Consider the following 13,949-nt stretch of genomic DNA (forward strand, 5'->3'; position numbering starts at 1 on the left):
CAAATACCACTACCACTCACATAAATTGCCACTAACTCGATTACTACCATGTGTCTGTTTTCCAAAAGGCTAAACACAAAAACTATAATTAATTGTCATGCTAGTCTCCTAGGGGGCAGCGTAGGTGAGTTGGGTGATAGAGCGAAAATAAAATTTCAAATGTTTAACGTTGTCGTTTGACACGAAACAAATATTTAACTCAAAAAATATATATCTAATGGCGGACAATTAGAAAGTCATTGGACTTTCTACCTTTGAGGGTAAAGGACAAATGAAAATCAAATTGTCAATATGAGAAGGCAATGGTTAGGAGATAGCGCCACCCAGAAGAAAGTAGCAACACTAAATAAGAAGCAGGGACCCAAACCACTGCAAAAATAAAAAATGACGTTGTTTCTTGGTTGGATTACGCTAGGTTGGATTTGCCACCTATCGTAGCCTAGAAGCAACGTCACCTGGGATAGGTTACAGCAGACGAATAATATATATATTTTTTTTTTTGAATTTTTCTAAAGCTACTTAAAAGGAAGATTTTTTAAGAATACTTTTTTGAAGCCTCTGAAATCTAGCCGAAGTCTTCTGACATTCTAAAAAAAAAAACAACATCGGCAAAAACATCAACAAAGAAGAATCCACTTAGGGAAGACAGGAAATAGCATCACCCAATGGAAAATTACAACACTAGATAAAAGTCAAGGTGGCGTTGTTTCTAGGCTACGATAGATGGCAGCCTCCATAACCTAAATCATGCTCCAGCAGACAAAGCCTTAAGGTTACAAAAAGCCCTATACTCCCACGAAAAGTAACAGGAGAATAAAATAAGAAGCACTAATCTATCAAATCTTCTAAGAATCGCAAATATTTTAATGTAATTTGACAAAGCCTCTTAAATGTTGTGGTTGGTAAGGTATATTTTTTAAGCCTCTGAAATGTTTCCACAGCCCCCGGCATTCTAAAAAAACAATCTCTATATGAACACAAGAGGACACAAAATATGAAATACGGGAGATAGCACCACCCATAGAAAAATGGCAACATTACATAAGTAAAGACATCAACGCAGCACTAAATAAGCAAGGACCGAATAACAAACAAAAATAGGGATACGTTGTTTCTAGACTACGATAGGTGGCGGTGCTTTCAAACAAGGAGTGGATTTTTTAAAGAATATTTTTTTCAAGGACCTAAACAAGGCGTGGATTTTTTCAAAGAATATTTTTTCAAGGGGCAATAAGGCGTGGATTTTTTCACAGAATATTTTTTCAAGGATCCATAAGGCGTGGATTTTTTTCACAGAATATTTTTTCAAGGGTCCATAAGGCGTGGATTTTTTTCACAGAATATTTTTTCAAGGACCTAAACAAGGCGTGGATTTTTTCAAAGAATATATATTCAAGGGTCCATAAGGCGTGGATTTTTTCAAAGAATATATTTTCAAGGGTCCATAAGGCGTGGATTTTTTCAAAGAATATATTTTCAAGGGTCCATAAGGCGTGAATTTTTTCAAAGAATATATTTTCAAGGGTCCATAAGGCGTGGATTTTTTCAAAGAATATATTTTCAAGGGTCCATAAGGCGTGGATTTTTTTCACAGAATATTTTTTCAAGGGTCCATAAGGCGTGGATTTTTTCAAAGAATATATTTTCAAGGGTCCATAAGGGGTGGATTTTTTCAAAGAATATATTTTCAAGGGTCCATAAAGCGTGGATTTTTTCAAAGAATATATTTTCAAGGGTCCATAAGGCGTGGATTTTTTCAAAGAATATATTTTCAAGGGTCCATAAGGCGTGGATTTTTTCAAAGAATATATTTTCAAGGGTCCATAAGGCGTGGATTTTTTCAAAGAATATTTTTTAATATCCTTTCAGCTTTAGCCCTTACGGCTTGACCTAAAAGTATGCACCACCACGACAAAAAAATGCAAATGAACTATTACGCCACAAAGTATGCAAAGAAAAATGAATTTTAATGACAAACCAAAGATGTGGTGTAAAATAAAAGTGGGAAAAACCCCGCAAATCTATCACAGCTTGGCAAACAAAGTTGAGGATGTAGTTAACAAAACGAAGTTAATTGATTTTTTTATCGGATCGTAAAATAAAATAACAATCCCACTTAGCAAAAAAAAACAACTACAACATATCACCAAAACACAATATAGTTTATAGATAATAAAAAAAACAACAACAGCAAACAAGATTTTTTAACAACAACATAGAAAAAGAAATAACAACCAAAAAAAGGAGACTAAAAAAGAAAAGCATGTCCCTTAAAGGCTATGCCATAATGGCAGCCATAAGCGCCCACAATCGTAATCGCAACAACAATAATCACAATGCCAGCAGCAGTATCGCCACCACCACCAGCAGCAGCAACAGTACTCCACAAAATGCAATGGAATCATCCTTGGCATCAGCATACGAACCTGGTATTGCGAACACCACCAATAAATCGGCAACAAAAACAACACCAACAACTTGGAAACAATTGGATAATGGAATGACAACGAATGCAACATCGCCATCATCAGCGGCATCCTTTGTGGTAAGGAACCTCTGGTCAACAACTTCAAAGGTGGCGAGAGGAAATAATGATCCTGTTGCTTCTATCCCTCCTCCTACCCCTCCTTCTCCCCCAGCTACTCATCAACATCCCGAGATAACCACTACACCCATGAATCCATATAGCAGGCGACTGCCGGCCTTCACCAGCGGCAGCTCGTCAAGAAAAACTTCAAAGGAGGAGCAGGTCCAACATCATCATCATCATGGTTTCGAGTCGCCTCATAGGCATCACAAAATTCCAGTTACCGATAATCGGGCAGCAAAATTGCCACATTCCAGTACTGAAGAGGTAGAAGAAGAGAATGACAATAGCTATGAGGAGGAGGAGGATGAGGGTGGCGAGGGGAATAATTGGGAAGATCCGAACGCAACATCCCACGAGGACCACAACAGTGAAATATCGGCTAGACAACGACCCGTTAATACCTTTTATGGCAGTGGTTTTGGTATTTTCCATCAGCAACGTTCCAATGGCGGCAGTGGTGTTGGAGGAGGTGGCATTGCCCTTATAACTGGTAGCAGTGGATCGGGTCTGGGCAGCAGCAGTGGCAGCTATTCGCATGGCATCAATAATAATGTCAATCTCCTGTTGGGAGGGTAAGTTAAGAATTGATGTGTTCTCTTTTATTAATTGAAAACAAAAAATCAAATCACATTTTGTTTATTCATGTTCTGTTGCGATTTTACATTCACTCGGTGCCGATTAGAGATAGGGTGCGCTTGGCAATTTATGTTCCACAACAACAAAAAAATAGGAGGGGAAAAAGGATTGGTTAAACATTGTTTCAATGCAGAGATTTCATTTGCCGACAATGGTCATAATAAATTTTTTATGGGTTTTCATTTTGAGAAGTGGACTAGAATGGGAAGGAACCAAGGAGTTAGTGAAATTGAAGGTTCTATTAGAAGATTTTTGTAAATAAAATCGTGTTAAATTTTAAAATTGTATAAACCCTCCCAAGGATAGAAGAAAAAACCTTTAGAAAGTCGTAGAGAAATATAACTCCGTCTACAGAGGTTTGAATTATGCATTAATGCAATAAAATAAAATGGCCCTAAATGACCCTTTACCTTAAATCGGACGAAAATATATATGGGAGCTATATCTAAATCTGAACCGATTTTCATGAAACTTAGCACACATCATTCTAGACTCAATACAGTACGCTATGCCAAATTTCGTGCAAATCGAAAGATATTTAGGAACTTTGGCGCACCATTTACCTTAAATCGGACGAAAATATATATGGGAGCTATATCTAAATCTAAACCGAACCATGGATCTATCTCGTTTCCTTTTGCCTGTTACAAACATATGTACTACAGACATAATACCCTGTACCAAAGTATGGTGAAGGGTATAAAAATTGTGCCCAAATAAATAAGAGGCCAGAATACAATACAATGGCTCTAGGGTTCAATTACCAGCAGAGGTAGAACAAATTCTGTCCAAGTATTCTTTGGAATATTTATAAAAAAAAGAGGAAGGAGATAACGCCACCTAGTAGAAAATGGAAACACTACATTCGAAATGGTCCAAAAATTCGTCTGAATATTCATAAAAAAGAGGCCAGATATAACGGCATCTAGAAGAAAATGGCAACACTAAATTAGAAATGATCCGAGCGTGGGGAAACTGCACAAAATTCAACTAGCCATTTTTTCTAGGCTCCGATAGGTGGCAATCCCCTTACCTAGGACAGGCTACAGCACAACAATCATGATAAAACTAACACAAGAACTAATATGTAACTCCTATGCTTCCATTGCGAGCAACAGGAAAATAATAAGAGGCGTGGATTTTTTCGAAGCTTCTAAGAGCTGCGTATATTTTACATACAAAATTTTCAAAGTCACTTAAGAACTTGAATTTTCAAAATAAATTTTTTAAAACATTTTTCCCCAAATGACATGGTATTTTTTACAAACAACCTTTTATAATGATAATATAATGCAAAGCAAAACCGATAGGTGATAGCGCCATCCAGAGGAAAACGGCGACACTAAAAAAGCAGAGACCCCAACCATTTCAAAAAATTCAAGGTAACATTGTTTCTAGGCTACGAAAGGTGGCAGCGCCCTCGCCTGGGACAGGCTACAGCAGTCGCAATCATAACGACACTAAAAGAAGGATTAATGTGGAAGTGTGTATTTTTTCAAAGCTTATAAGGGATGCGGAATTTTTAATTAACATTTTTTTAAAGCCACTTAAAGAATATTTGTTAAACATCGGATATGCATCTGAAGTCCTCAGAACTTTTTAATATATTTTTTTTTTAAATAGAAGTCATGATTTAAAAAAAAAATTGTTTAAAGCCTCTGAAATGCGTGCGAAGCCCTCATGCATTCTAAAAAAGCCAACCTCAGTATCCAACAACACTGGAGGATAATATTAGATAGAAATGACACGAGATAGCGACGTCCAGTGGTAACACTGGATAAGCAAGGACCCCAACCCCGACTCCACAAAATTCAATAAGGCATTGTTTCTAGGCAACAATAGATGGCAAACTCCATTACCCCCAGAACAAGCTACAGCAAATCAAGCTCGAAGACTACAAGAAGCAATATGATTCCGTGCACTATGCTTCCTATAAGAGATGTGCATTTTAAAGAATATTTTTTCAAAGCCTCCGAAATGCATGTGAAGCTTTCTGGCATTCTAAAAATTAAAAAATTCTAAAAACAGTAAATAAGCAAAGATTCCAACCCCGACTACACAAAATTCAATGTGGCTTTGTTTCTAGGAAATGATAGATGGCAGACCCAAAGGATGAGGAACTTTATTCTACAAAAAAAGAAAGAGTCAGAAAATCTTTGCAATAACCCGCCTACACTGAGAGTCTATTAACTACTCTAATATGAAGGATGTCCGGGTCTATACAAAAAATTCAGAAATAGAAGATATTCTAGCTGGACATTTCTATTGAAAGATGACCTTTTGAAGGTGTATTTTCCATAATTTTACTTCATATTCACAGCATTGTGGAAACAACAGACTAAATACTTCAAATTTTGTAGATTTTCACATTCCTGGGCTTATTTTTAAGAAAGGACATTATATCTAGCGAATAACATTTGGTAAATCTATTTATGTCATGACTTTAGACTTTTCCCCTTGGAGTGTTTAAAAACACATACAAAAAATGAGAATTGACCTTTACAACAAAATAGCGGATTAATGACTTAAAAACACGAAATGTTACAGAAAAAAAATCTGCATATGAATGAACACGTTAAGAGTAATTTACATATTAGCCATCGTTCGAGAATTTTAAACACACATACCTATATAGATACAAATGTGAGTGTGAGGGATGGTTTTATTTCATCAATACCCTTTCTTTAATACCCTCACTTTATGCTCAAAGCATTATCGAAACGTCGCCAGATTAAAGAATTACTTTTCATCGACCGATATCTTACAGCATATCGCAATTCTGAGCATAATTTCAAAACTGGATTTCTGTCAAACTTAAGTATCGTTAAAATTCTTTGTTTATTAAAACCTGTTAATTCTACAGCGTGTATAGCTTCCACATAGCCTTGCCATATCACTCGATTAGATTTTTTGTATTGTTTTTGTTCGAACTAAGTAGATGATTGGTCTGCTGAAACCTATTCTAGGTTTTATGACTGCCATCTATCGTTGACAAGAAACAATGTCCCATTGAATTTTGTAAAGTGGTTGAGGTTCTTGCTTATTTGGCATTGCCACTTTCCTCTGGGTGGCGCTATATCCTGTCATTCCTAAGATTAGATGATTAGTCTGATGTAGCCTATTCTAGGTTTTGGGGCTTTGCGAAGAAACAATGGGACATTTTGTGTAGTGGTTGAGGTCCTTGCTTATTGCTATATTTTCCTCTGGATGGCGCTATACCCAGTTATTTCTATTTTGTGCATTTCAGAGGCTTTAAAGAGAGTAAAAACCAACACCAATTAGCGACTTATTAAAATATATATTTAAAAAAAATCGAGTCTCCTTCCTGTAGTCTCAGATATTAATTTGACTTAGCCTGTCATAGGTTTTGCGACCTGTCATCTTTTGTTACCTAGAAACAATCCTACCTTGGCAATTGTGCAGTGGTTGGAGTCTTTGCCTAATTGGTGTTACCACTTTCCTCTGGATGGCTCTTTAAAAGGCTTTGACATTGCTATTTGTGCATTTCAGAGGCTTTAACTCATCGACTTAGTAAAATAAATTATTTAAAAGAAATCCACATCTCCTTTCTGTAGCCTCAGGTTACCACTTTCCTCTGTATGGCTCTTTAAAAGGCTTTGGCATTGCTATTTGTGCATTTCAGAAGCTTTAACTTATCGAATTAATAAAATAAATTATTTAAAAGAAAACCACATCTTCTTTCTGTAGCCTCAGGTATTGGCTTGCTTCAGCCTGCCATAGTTTTTAGAGTCTGCCATCTATCGATGCCTAGAAACAACGTCTCCTTGGAATTTGTGCAATAATTGAAGTGCTGGTATTGCCATTTTCCTCTGGATGGCGCATTTGACATGACTATTTTACTCTGGTTGGCGCTTTATCCTGTCATTCCTATTTTGTGTAAAAACCCCACGCCATTTTTAGGCTTAGAAAAAATTGGCTTGCATTAGCCTGCCAAAGGTTTTTCAGCCTGCCATCTATCGATGCCTAGAAACAACGTCACATTGGAATTTGAGCAGTGGTTGGAGTCCTTGCATAATTGGTGTTGCCAATTTCCTTTGGATGGCGCAACTCTTCTTAGAAGCTTATTATTTTCTCCTGTTGCTCTTCGTTATGATGAGTTTGCTGTAGACTGTTCTAGGGGGTTTGGGGCTGCCATCTATCATTACTGGGAAACATAAGGAAGCCACAACAGGATCCGATAAGAATATGATTTTAGGCTTTGTCTTTTTTAGGAATAGTTTTTCATTACAAAAGACATACGGCTCTGATACGGAACCTATAATTTTTTAACTGCAGATATAAGAATCTTTTATTGTCATTGCATGTCATTAAAAAACTAATAATTATTCAAATAAATAATGACAAGAAATTGTTAGTCAGCAATAATAATAACACAAAAAATCGATAAACAATTGTCCTGATTATCCTTAAGTTGTAATATTCCGACATACTAGCTTTGACATTTTTTTTCCTACCTGTTTTCAATATTTGTTTTTTTTCTATTTTTTATTGTTGTTGTATTGTGACAATTGTCCTATTGATTGTTTTCCACTTGTCTGTCTCACTTTTGGTAGTTTTCCATCAGAAATGAAAAAAAAAATAATTTTCTTTTTCGAATTTCCCCTCTTCTTATCGTCCTCTGTTTTTTGTTTTTGCAGTGCCATGTTAACATTGATAACGACCATTTTGTGTGTCGTTTGCTATTGTTGTCATCGCAACATAAAGAAACGTACCGAGGCTGCCTATCGCCAGCAACGACAATGGTTGGAAAATGATCCGAATATGGAGATTTATAGTGTGGAACAGGTGAGTACGAAGTACGGCGAAGAAATGGTTATTAGAAATAATTAATAAGAAAAAATCAAAATTATTTACTAGATAATAGTTGAATATGAATATCCAAAGCCTAAAAGTATGCATTGCTATTTTATCGAATTTAAAAATAATTGAAGAATGGCAACACCGAATATGCAAAGACTCCAACCATTTCAAAAATTCCAAGCTGGCGTTGTTTCTAGGCAAAGGTAGATGGCAGGCTGCAAAACCTATGACAGGCTACAGCAAACCCAGGTTGAGGCTTCAGGAAGAAGACGAGGATTTATTAATTTTTTTTTCAAGGGCCAGACAAAGCGTGTATTTATTAAAGAATATTTCTTCAAGGGTTATATAAGGCGTGGATTTATTAAAGAATATTTCTTCAAGGGTTATATAAGGCGTGGATTTATTAAAGAATATTTCTTCAAGGGTTATATAAGGCGTGGATTTATTAAAGAATATTTCTTCAAGGGTTATATAAGGCGTGGATTTATTAAAGAATATTTCTTCAAGGGTTATATGAGGCGTGGATTTATTAAAAAATATTTTTTTTCAAGGGTTATATAAAATATTTTCTATAAAATTCTATATAAAATTAGAATGGCAGGAGATAGTGGCACCTAGAGGAAAATATTAGCCTTAGATAAGCAAAGACCCCAACCATTGCACACAATTTAAGGTGGCGTTGTTTCTAAGCGATGATATATGACAGGCTTCCAAAACCTATGATAGAAGAACAAATTGGAGGAATTGGGGTTTCAAAGCATTTTAAGTGGGGTGGGTTTTTAAAAATATTTTTAAAAATGTGCGCCACTCAAGATCCCTCTAGATGGTCTATAAAAGTAATTCCATAGTTTTTCTTACCACCCAACCTTAAAATCTAAAAATTTCAGAGATTATTTTTACCTCGCCTTAAAAAGATTCCTTGGGCATACCTGAAATGACACAAAAGAAAAGACAATTTAATTAAAGATAAATTAATTGGGATTAATTTATTAGCTATATGTGACTTTTCCCTCCCAATGCGCTCTCTCTCTCTCTCTTTTTCTCTCTGTGCCATGCACAATCAATTCAATTGCAACTACTAAGAAAAATAAGAGCATCAGGATATAAATTAATTTATTTAGTCAAATGTTTGTGTCACATCGCAACATAATGAAGTTTTATGAACCTTAAAAATGTCAGTCAGTGAAATCACACAATAGAAGTCAAGAGGGAGAAAAACTGTGAAACATTTTCACTACGATTTTCCACCCCTCAAAAAAAAAATCGTGGTAACATTTGGCCAACAAAAAACAAAAAAAAAACGGAATCACTTATGATTGCAATTTGAAAAAGGTTAAATTGTCGCTTGAGTTCAACACGACACTATCCTTCCTCCATCCTCGACACCATAGCACAATTAAGGTGGCAGTAAAATAGAGAAAAAGGACAGAAACAAAAAAAAATGGAGAAAAAAATGTAAGGAAAACAAGTGGTCTACAGAGGGCAATGCTTTAAAAGTTTTTTTCTTTTTTTTTTTTGCAATTTAAATGGAGAAAGGAAAAAATGCACGCCCCATATATGCACTCGAAAAAATATTTTTTAAAAAATCCAGGCCTCATATAGGCCCTTGAAAAAATATTTTTTAAAAACTCCACGCCTCATATAGGTCCTTGAAAAAATATTTTTTGAAAAATCCACGTCTAATATGGGCCCTTGAAAAATATTCTTTAAAAAATCCACGCCTCATATAGACCCTGAAGAAAATATTCTTTAAAAAATCCACGCCTCATATAGACCCTGAAGAAAATATTCTTTAAAAAATCCACGCCTCATATAGACCCTGAAGAAAATATTCTTTAAAAAATCCACGCCTCATATAGACCCTGAAGAAAATATTCTTTAAAAAATCCACGCCTCATATAGACCCTGAAGAAAATATTCTTTAAAAAATCCACGCCTCATATAGACCCTGAAGAAAATATTCTTTAAAAAATCCACGCCTCATATAGACCCTGAAGAAAATATTCTTTAAAAAATCCACGCCTCATATAGACCCTGAAGAAAATATTCTTTAAAAAATCCACGCCTCATATAGACCCTGAAGAAAATATTCTTTAAAAAATCCACGCCTCATATAGACCCTGAAAAAAATATTCTTTAAAAAATCCACGCCTCATAGAGACCCTGAAGGAAATATTCTTTAAAAATCCACGCCTCATATAGGCCCTTGAAAAAATATTCTTTAAAAAATCCACACCTTATTTAGGCCCTTTGAAAAAAATATTCTTTATAAAATCCACGCCTCATATAGGCCCTTGAAAAAAATTTTCCTTAAAGACCCTGAAGGAAATATTCTTTAGGCCCTTGAAAAAAATATTCCTTAAAGACCCTGAAGGAAATATTCTTTAAAAATTCCACGCCTCATATAGGCTTTTGAAAAAATATTCTTTAAAAAATCCACGCCTCATATAGACCCTGAAGAAAATATTCTTTAAAAAATCCACGCCTGATATAGACCCTGAAGAAAATATTCTTTAAAAAATCCACGCCTCATATAGACCCTGAAGGAAATATTCTTTAAAAAATCCACGCCGGATATAGGCTCTTGAAAAAATATTCTTTAAAAAATCCACGCCGAATATAGGCTCTTGAAAAAATATTCTTTAAAAAATTCACGCCTCATATAGGCCCTTGAAAAAAATATTCTTTAAAAAATCCACGCCTCATATAGGCCCTTGAGAAAATATTCTTTAAAAAATCTAAAAAAAACACGCCTCATCTTTAAGATCAGTCTCTGCTGCATACTTTTAGGCTTAGTTTCAAAATAAATCTGTTGTTTTCTCTTTTCACTCATTCCCAGTTTCTCTCTCTCTCTTTCGTTGCAGTGTTATGAAACCTCCGGCCTTTTTGTGGGCGATTCTATGGATGGCCTAGCCACTATTCCAGCCCTGCACCATGAACCACCACCCTCCTATGATGCTGTTGTGGCAATGCACGAACAGCAACAACAACAGCTTCTGCTGCAGCAGCAACAACAACAACAATTGTTAATGCAACAATTCCAAAATAATTCTCCACCGCCCGGCTATCGATCATCACTGGATGTCAGCTGTATTTTGGCAGCCACCCGTACCGCAAGTCTAATTCCCACCGCCGGCGCTTTGGCCATGGGATCCACGGACACGAATAATTCCTTGGCAGCTACTTCGTCTTCGTTGAATGTAAGGGGGATCGGCAGTGGTTTACCGCTCAGCGATACTGCCAGCGATTGTAATGGTAATCGAGGAGACATGGCCATGACCGCCACCGCCGGCACCACATCGAGCGGGGCAACATTTTTACGTGGCAAGCAACAACGGCAACAGCGTCAATTTGCCGCAGCGAATTTGTCAAATTTCAATATGAAAAAAGTACTGCAGGCCCAGTCATGTTGTTCCCTGCAAAGGGCCGAGGTTGAGAATATGTGGAATGCCGCAGCGGCTGCCTTGGCAGCCAGATCCAATCCTATGGCCGGCACAAGTGGCGGCAGCAGCGGGGATACAAGAGCCGCTGTGGCCACAAGTTCACCCACCTTGGTAGTGGCGAAACAGCAACAACAACAGCTGCAAGTGGGTGGTGCTGGTGGTGCTGCGGCCAAAACGAATACCCCACCTCCCGAAACTTTTGGTAGCCGCTATTTGAAACAACAACAAAATTATTATCGTCGTGGTTGTCCGTTGTGCGGCAAATTCCGTTACGAATCGAATCTATCCATCTCCATGGAAAGTGATTTAGATAATGTGGGTGGGTGTGGGGGTGTGATAGCTCCCGAAGATGAAGATGACAACGAGGATGTCGAAGAAGTCAATGTGAAGGAGACCGAAGAAGAGGGTAGTACGGCTAAGATGGTGGTGAAGGGGGAGCAAAATCACGATCGCTTAAATGCCAATGAAGATCACAATGTTGAAGAAGAAGACGACGACGAGGAGGAGGAGGATGAATGTTCCTGTTTAAATTCCAAATTACGGAAATTGCGAAAACCCAAAATCCAAAATCATGACAAAATCACAAATGCGGCGAATTCACCGAATAATGAGAGCGAAAATAATAATCTCGGACAAATGGAGGGCGGTGGAGGCGGCGGCCAGGAGAATATTGAATTACTGCCAGTGGCTGATATTAATGCCAACAATGGTGGGGATGACGTCGAGTTGCCGACAACTTCTCGTCAGGCAATGGTCATCGGTGACAGCACCAACAATAACAACAACAACAATCTATTGGAAATTCTTGATGAACACAGTAATCAATTGACGACGACGACACCCAATCATCATCATCCCCAGGGAGAATCACCGGGAGGACAACGCAGCAACAGTTCGCCGGCAGCCTCCTCCTCCGCCTCTGTCTCTTCAACGAAATCCATTACCATCGATTTGGACTGCATCAATGAGAATGGCATCATCAGTTTGGATATGAGTAAAATAATCGATAAAACGGGCCTGCCCACCTATGATGCTGCCTTGAAATTGGAATCCAGTGGTTATGTTTGAATAAAAAAACACAACAACAACAATAACACAAAAGTGCTTTATAGAATAAAATAAATAGAAAAATTAAGAAGAAGAAGATTAAAAAAAAAATAAGAAAAATCTTGTACAGAAAATTTTGAAATTGAAAAAAAATTGAAAATTGAATAAAAAAATTATTGGTATTTTTTCGATAACAGGTGGATAACAGGTGGTAATGAGGCGTGGATTTTTTTAAAGATTATTTTTTTAGGGCCCATATGAGGCGTGGGTTTTTTAAAGATTATTTTTTCAAAGAATACTTTTTCAGGGCCTATATGAGGCGTGGATTTTTTAAAGAATACTTTTTCAGGGCCTATATGAGGCGTGGATTTTTTAAAGAATACTTTTTCAGGGCCTATATGAGGCGTGGATTTTTTAAAGATTATTTTTTCAGGGCCCATATGAGGCGTGGATTTTTTAAAGATTATTTTTTCAGGGGCCTATATGAGGTGTGGATTTTTTAAAGAATTATTTTTCAGGGGCCTATATGAGGCTTGGATTTTTTAAAGAATTCTTTTTTAGGGGCCAATATGAGTCTTGGATTTTTTAAAGAATTCTTTTTCAGGGGCCTATATGAGGCGTGGATTTTTTAAAGAATTCTTTTTCGGGGCCTATATGTGGCGTGGATTTTTTAAAGAATTCTTTTTCGGGGCCTATATGTGGCGTGGATTTTTTAAAGAATTCTTTTTCAGGGTCTATTAATGTGGGGTGTATATGATTTTTTTAAAGAATTCTTTTTCAGGGTCTATTAAGGTGGGGTGTATATGATTTTTTTAAAGAATTCTTTTTCAGGGTCTATTAAGGTGGGGTGTATATGATTTTTTTAAAGAATTCTTTTTCAGGGTCTATTAATGTGGGGTGTATATGATTTTTTTAAAGAATTCTTTTTCAGGGTCTATTAATATGATTTTTTTAACTCATAAAAACGTGATGTATATGTATGTATATATATATATATAAATTTGTTCTCTTTAATTTCTATGAACTAGCAGAGAGAGAGAGTGGGAGAGAAATATATACAAGAAAGTATAAACGCTTAAATGTGATAAGTTAGGGAAGTGCCCGATGTGTGAGTGTGAATGTTCGTTTGTATGTTTACATTATCGTCGATCCATAATGCATCATCATGGAGAGTTGCCACATCGTGTGCTATGTTGTTGGGACCAAAACCTATTAAAAACAAATTTGTTGGTCCATTTTGAAGACCAAAATATTTAAATAAAAACATTGATCTAAATTTTTTTTTAAAATTTCTAGATTAAAATATGGCAACTCTGTCCCCACTTATCGCAATATTTTGTTTGTTTGTTGTTTTTTTTTCGTTTTGCCAATTCGATAACAAAATTACTACGGACAATTCCCGTACATCCACA

General features: G+C 36.4%; 1 protein-coding gene across 1 annotated transcript in view; it reads right to left on the reverse strand.

Moving 5' to 3' along the window:
- LOC133326774 (probable beta-hexosaminidase fdl) overlaps nucleotides 1–13,949 on the reverse strand; it is an 80,431-nt gene that overhangs the window by 48,321 nt on the left and 18,161 nt on the right. The window lies entirely within an intron of this gene.

The sequence above is a fragment of the Musca vetustissima genome, unplaced genomic scaffold (genome assembly GCF_032173495.1).
Source record: "Musca vetustissima isolate MV318-11 ecotype Yass unplaced genomic scaffold, APGP_CSIRO_Mvet_v1 utg2742, whole genome shotgun sequence".
Taxonomy (NCBI): Eukaryota; Metazoa; Arthropoda; class Insecta; order Diptera; family Muscidae; genus Musca; species Musca vetustissima.